Source organism: Gnatocerus cornutus, unplaced genomic scaffold (assembly GCF_029298725.1).
Source record: "Gnatocerus cornutus isolate USDA-ARS CGAHR unplaced genomic scaffold, icGnaCorn1.1 ctg00000121.1, whole genome shotgun sequence".
Classification (NCBI taxonomy): Eukaryota; Metazoa; Arthropoda; class Insecta; order Coleoptera; family Tenebrionidae; genus Gnatocerus; species Gnatocerus cornutus.
This window is the reverse complement of record NW_028275461.1, coordinates 11,739-17,607: the sequence shown is the minus strand read 5'-3', so window position 1 is coordinate 17,607 and position 5,869 is coordinate 11,739.

The following is a 5,869-nucleotide window of genomic DNA, read 5'->3' as shown; positions in this document are numbered from 1 at the left end:
GAAGTCTGCTGTTTTCTTGCAATTCAGCCGTAGAATCTTGGTAAAAAGTGATGATTTTGTAGATTTCGTGCTCTTCTTTGCGAATTCCAGCCAGAAAACAACGAAAATCGGCGAGAAATCGTTGTTTTGCATCGAAATATGCGGTTTTCTGTAAGAATTTTGATGATTTCGTGCAGAATTCTGCTGTTTTCTTGCAATTCAGCCGTAGAATCTTGGTAAAAAGTGATGATTTTGTAGATTTCGTGCTCTTCTTAGCGAATTCAAGCCAGAAAACAACGAAAATCGGCGAGAAATCGTCGTTTTGCATCGAAAAATGCGGTTTTCTGTAAGAATTTTGATGATTTCGTGCAGAAAGTCATGATTTTGTAGATTTCGTGCTCTTCTTTGCGAATTTAAGCCAGAAAACCACGAAAATCGGCGAGAAGTCGTCGTTTTGCATCGAAATATGCGGTTTTCTCTAAGAATTTTGATGATTTCGTGCTGAATTTTGCTGTTTTCTGGCAATTCAGCCGTTGAATCTTGGTAAAAAGTGATGATTTTGTAGATTTCGTGCTCTTCTTTGCGAATTCAAGCCAGAAAACAACGAAAATCGGCGAGAAATCGTCGTTTTGCATCGAAATATTCGGTTTTCTTTAAGAATTTTGACAATTTCGTGCAGAATTCTGCTGTTTTCTTGCAATTCAGCCGTTGAATCTTGGTAAAAAGTCATGATTTTGTAGATTTTGTGCTTTTTCTTGCGAATTCAAGATAGAAAACAACGAAAATCAGCGAGAAATCGTCGTTATGCATCGAAATATGCGGTTTTCTCTAAGAATATTGATGATTTTGTGCAGAATTCTGCTGTTTTCTTGCAATTCAGCTGTTGAATCTTGGTAAAAAGTCATGATTTTGTAGATTTCGTGCTCTTCTTTGCGAATTCATGCCAGAAAACAACGAAAATTGGCGAGAAATCGTCGTTTTGCATCGAAATATGCGGTTTTCTGTAAGAATTTTGATGATTTCGTGCAGAATTCTGCTGTTTTCTTGCAATTCAACCTTTGAATCTTGGTAAAAAGTCATGATTTTGTAGATCTCGTGCTCTTCTTTGCGAATTCAAGCCAGAAAACAACGAAAATCGGCGAGATATCGTCGTTTTGCATCGAAATATGCGGTTTTTTGTTAGAATTTTGATGATTTCGTGCAGAATTCTGCTGTTTTCTTGCAATTCAGCCGTTGAATCTTGGTAAAAAGTCATGATTTTGTAGATTTCGTGCCCTTCTTTGCGAATTCAAGATAGAAAACAACGAAAATCAGCGAGAAATCGTCGTTTGGCATCGAAATATGCGGTTTTCTCTAAGAATTTTGATGATTTCGTGCAGAATTCTGCTGTTTTCTTGCAATTCAGCCGTTGAATCTTGGTAAAAAGTCATGATTTTGTAGATTTCGTGCTCTTCTTTGCAAATTCATGCCAGAAAACAACGAAAATCGGCGAGAAATCGTCGTTTTGCATCCAAATATGCGGTTTTCTGTAAGAATTTTGATGATTTCGTGCAGAATTCTGCTGTTTTCTTGCAATTCAGCCGTTGAATCTTGGTAAAAAGTCATGATTTTGTAGATCTCGTGCTCTTCTTTGCGAATTCAAGCGAGGAAAACAACGAAAATCGGCGAGAAATCGTCGTTTTGCATCGAAATATGCGGTTTTCTGTAAGAATTTTGATGATTTCGTGCAGAATTCTGCTGTTTTCTTGCAATTCAGCCGTTGAATCTAGGTAAAAAGTCATGATTTTGTAGATTTCGTGCTCTTTTTGGCGAATTCAAGATAGAAAACAACGAAAATCGGCGAGAAATCGTTGTTTTGCTTCGAAATATGCAGCTTTCTCTAAGAATTTTGATGATTTCGTGCAGAATTCTGCTGTTTTCTTGCAATTCAGCTGTTGAATCTTGGTAAAAAGTCATGATTTTGTAGATTTCGTGCTCTTCTTTGCGAATTCAAGCCAGAAAACAACGAAAATCGGCGAGAAATCGTCGTTTTGCATCGAAATATGCGGTTTTCTCTAAGAATTTTGACGATTTCGTGCAGAATTCTGCTGTTTTCTTGCAATTCAGCCTTTGAATCTTGGTAAAAATTCATGATTTTGTAGATTTCGTGCTCTTCTTGGCGAATTCAAGATAGAAAACAACGAAAATCGGCGAGAAATCGTTGTTTTGCATCGAAATATGCAGTTTTTTCTAAGAATTTTGATGATTTCGTGCAGAATTCTGGTGTTTTCTTGCAATTCAGCCGTTGAATCTTGGTAAAAAGTCATGATTTTGTAGATTTCGTGCTCTTCTTTGCGAATTCAAGCCAGAAAACAACGAAAATCGGCGAGAAATCGTCGTTTTGCATCGAAATATGCGGTTTTCTGTAAGAATTTTGATGATTTCGTGCAGAAGTCTACTGTTTTCTTGCAATTCAGCCGTAGAATCTTGGTAAAAAGTGATGATTTTGTAGATTTCGTGCTCTTCTTTGCGAATTCCAGCCAGAAAACAACGAAAATCGGCGAGAAATCGTTGTTTTGCATCGAAATATGCGGTTTTCTGTAAGAATTTTGATGATTTCGTGCAGAATTCTGCTGTTTTCTTGCAATTCAGCCGTAGAATCTTGGTAAAAAGTGATGATTTTGTAGATTTCGTGCTCTTCTTAGCGAATTCAAGCCAGAAAACAACGAAAATCGGCGAGAAATCGTCGTTTTGCATCGAAAAATGCGGTTTTCTGTAAGAATTTTGATGATTTCGTGCAGAAAGTCATGATTTTGTAGATTTCGTGCTCTTCTTTGCGAATTTAAGCCAGAAAACCACGAAAATCGGCGAGAAGTCGTCGTTTTGCATCGAAATATGCGGTTTTCTCTAAGAATTTTGATGATTTCGTGCTGAATTTTGCTGTTTTCTGGCAATTCAGCCGTTGAATCTTGGTAAAAAGTGATGATTTTGTAGATTTCGTGCTCTTCTTTGCGAATTCAAGCCAGAAAACAACGAAAATCGGCGAGAAATCGTCGTTTTGCATCGAAATATTCGGTTTTCTTTAAGAATTTTGACAATTTCGTGCAGAATTCTGCTGTTTTCTTGCAATTCAGCCGTTGAATCTTGGTAAAAAGTCATGATTTTGTAGATTTTGTGCTTTTTCTTGCGAATTCAAGATAGAAAACAACGAAAATCAGCGAGAAATCGTCGTTATGCATCGAAATATGCGGTTTTCTCTAAGAATATTGATGATTTTGTGCAGAATTCTGCTGTTTTCTTGCAATTCAGCTGTTGAATCTTGGTAAAAAGTCATGATTTTGTAGATTTCGTGCTCTTCTTTGCGAATTCATGCCAGAAAACAACGAAAATTGGCGAGAAATCGTCGTTTTGCATCGAAATATGCGGTTTTCTGTAAGAATTTTGATGATTTCGTGCAGAATTCTGCTGTTTTCTTGCAATTCAACCTTTGAATCTTGGTAAAAAGTCATGATTTTGTAGATCTCGTGCTCTTCTTTGCGAATTCAAGCCAGAAAACAACGAAAATCGGCGAGATATCGTCGTTTTGCATCGAAATATGCGGTTTTTTTGTTAGAATTTTGATGATTTCGTGCAGAATTCTGCTGTTTTCTTGCAATTCAGCCGTTGAATCTTGGTAAAAAGTCATGATTTTGTAGATTTCGTGCCCTTCTTTGCGAATTCAAGATAGAAAACAACGAAAATCAGCGAGAAATCGTCGTTTGGCATCGAAATATGCGGTTTTCTCTAAGAATTTTGATGATTTCGTGCAGAATTCTGCTGTTTTCTTGCAATTCAGCCGTTGAATCTTGGTAAAAAGTCATGATTTTGTAGATTTCGTGCTCTTCTTTGCAAATTCATGCCAGAAAACAACGAAAATCGGCGAGAAATCGTCGTTTTGCATCCAAATATGCGGTTTTCTGTAAGAATTTTGATGATTTCGTGCAGAATTCTGCTGTTTTCTTGCAATTCAGCCGTTGAATCTTGGTAAAAAGTCATGATTTTGTAGATCTCGTGCTCTTCTTTGCGAATTCAAGCGAGGAAAACAACGAAAATCGGCGAGAAATCGTCGTTTTGCATCGAAATATGCGGTTTTCTGTAAGAATTTTGATGATTTCGTGCAGAATTCTGCTGTTTTCTTGCAATTCAGCCGTTGAATCTAGGTAAAAAGTCATGATTTTGTAGATTTCGTGCTCTTTTTGGCGAATTCAAGATAGAAAACAACGAAAATCGGCGAGAAATCGTTGTTTTGCTTCGAAATATGCAGCTTTCTCTAAGAATTTTGATGATTTCGTGCAGAATTCTGCTGTTTTCTTGCAATTCAGCTGTTGAATCTTGGTAAAAAGTCATGATTTTGTAGATTTCGTGCTCTTCTTTGCGAATTCAAGCCAGAAAACAACGAAAATCGGCGAGAAATCGTCGTTTTGCATCGAAATATGCGGTTTTCTCTAAGAATTTTGACGATTTCGTGCAGAATTCTGCTGTTTTCTTGCAATTCAGCCTTTGAATCTTGGTAAAAATTCATGATTTTGTAGATTTCGTGCTCTTCTTGGCGAATTCAAGATAGAAAACAACGAAAATCGGCGAGAAATCGTTGTTTTGCATCGAAATATGCAGTTTTCTCTAAGAATTTTGATGATTTCGTGCAGAATTCTGCTGTTTTCTTGCAATTCAGCCGTTGAATCTTGGTAAAAAGTCATGATTTTGTAGATTTCGTGCTCTTCTTTGCGAATTCAAGCCAGAAAACAACAAAAATGGGCGAGAAATCGTCGTTTTGCATCGAAATATGCGGTTTTCTGTAAGAATTTTGATGATTTCGTGCAGAAGTCTGCTGTTTTCTTGCAATTCAGCCGTAGAATCTTGGTAAAAAGTGATGATTTTGTAGATTTCGTGCCCTTCTTTGCGAATTCAAGCCAGAAAACAACGAAAATCGGCGAGAAATCGTTGTTTTGCAGCGAAATATGCGGTTTTCTGTAAGAATTTTGATGATTTCGTGCAGAATTCTGCTGTTTTCTTGCAATTCAGCCGTAGAATCTTGGTAAAAAGTGATGATTTTGTAGATTTCGTGCTCTTCTTTGCGAATTCAAGCCAGAAAACAACGAAAATCGGCGAGAAATCGTTGTTTTGCATCGAAATATGCGGTTTTCTGTAAGAATTTTGATAATTGCGTGCAGAATTCTGCGGTTTTCTTGCAATTCAGCCGTTGAATCTTGGTAAAAAGTCATGATTTTGTAGATTTCGTGCTCTTCTTTGCGAATTCAAGCCAGAAAACAACGAAAATCGGCGAGAAATCGTCGTTTTGCATCGAAATATGCGGTTTTCTGTAAGAATTTTGATGATTTCGTGCAGAATTCTGCTGTTTTCTTGCAATTCAGCCTTTGAATCTTGGTACAAAGTCATGATTTTGTAGATCTCGTGCTCTTCTTTGCGAATTCAAGCCAGAAAACAACGAAAATCGGCGAGAAATCGTCGTTTTGCATCGAAATATGCGGTTTTTTGTAAGAATTTTGATGATTTCGTGCAGAATTCTGCTGTTTTCTTGCAATTCAGCCGTTGAATCTTGGTAAAAAGTGATGATTTTGTAGATTTCGTGCTCTTCTTTGCGAATTCAAGCCAGAAAACAACGAAAATCGGCGAGAAATCGTCGTTTTGCATCGAAATATGCGGTTTTCTCTAAGAATTTTGACAATTTCGTGCAGAATTCTGCTGTTTTCTTGCAATTCAGCTGTTGAATCTTGGTAAAAAGTCATGATTTTGTAGATTTTGTGCTCTTCTTTGCGAATTCAAGATAGAAAACAACGAAAATCAGCGAGAAATCGTCGTTTTGCATCGAAATATGCGGTTTTCTCTAAGAAAATTGATGATTTCGTGCAGA